Genomic DNA, 1421 nt, shown 5'->3' on the forward strand with positions numbered 1-1421 from the left:
TGTGAGCCACCATGTGGTTGCTGGGAATTGAACTCAGGACCTTTGGAAGAGCAGGCAATGCTCTTAACCACTGAGCCATCTCTCCAGCCCCCTCAGGGATCTCTTTCTAAAAAGAAAAAGGGGGTAGAGGAACGATAGGGGGAAAGGGTAGATTATTGAATCTACTTTAATACCAAAAGCAACTATTAATCTCAAAAAATTTTACATTGGTATGGAGTATATAATTTAGTTATTTTTTTGCCATATTACATATATGTTGAAAGTCCTTGAAAGTTATTTAGGATAATAAAGAGACACAGGTTAACAGTCACCCAGGCCAGGCAATGGTGGCATATGCCTTTAATCCCAGCACTCAGGAGGCAGAGGCAAGCAAATATCTGTGAGTTCAAGGCCAGCCTGGTCATATAGCTAGTTCCAGGACAGCCAGAGTTGTTACACAGAGAAACCCTGTCTTGAAAAAAAAAATAGTTACCCATAACTATCAAACTTATAGTCATGTTACGTATGTTTTTAAGGTCATACAGAGATATATTTTAGATAGATAGGTGATCTTCAATCACTTGAAAGACCTACAGAATATGGCATTTAAGATGTTTAATATCCTAAGACTTTTTTTTGAATTGAGACATGTCTGCTCTTGGAAGTACTGATCTATTTTGAAAAAGGATCATGGGCATCGAAGAACCTCCATATGGAGCTTGCTTTCTTTGTGGCACAAGCTACCCATCTGGGCAAGAAACTGCCCTTGCCTCGACTGCTGACAGTGTGCTGTTCAAACTGACAAACAGGACACAAGGTAAAGCCACTGCCAATCGGCCAAGACAGGGTAGGACAGTTTTTTTTTTTTAATTTCCTGCTTCACAGAAATGTCTAGGCCAAAATCGGATTCCCAACATCGCCGAGGAACCTAGAGTGACTGTTCAGGGAGCCAGACATTTCTGTCAAATCTCTTAATTTTGGAAGTTGCTTGCTCTGCATTTCCTGCTTATTAGGTTATTCGATGGGGTTGAAGACTAGATGGTTACAGTTCTCCTTAATCATAGCTGAAAGTAAATTAGGTATGAAACTTTGCACTCCTGGAGAGGACAGCTGATGGAGCATTTTCTCTAATTTGCTAAATACAAATAGAGTGGACATTATGAATGTATTTCTTACTTGGTAATTGTTCTTGTTGTATATAGTTTCATTTTGTTAAGGTTGATACTTTTCCTTTCTACTTGGACAATACCTGATAATTATTCTTATTGTATATAGTATTTATTTATTTATTTTGTATACAATATTTTGTCTGTATGACTGCAGGCCAGAAGGGGGCACCAGCCCCGTTACAAATGGTTGTGAGCCACCATGTGGTTGCTGGGAATTGAACTCAGGACCTTTGGAAGAGCAGGCAATGCTCTTAACCTCTGAGCCATCTCTCC

This window comes from Microtus ochrogaster, chromosome 7 (assembly GCF_000317375.1).
Source record: "Microtus ochrogaster isolate Prairie Vole_2 chromosome 7, MicOch1.0, whole genome shotgun sequence".
NCBI lineage: Eukaryota > Metazoa > Chordata > Mammalia > Rodentia > Cricetidae > Microtus > Microtus ochrogaster.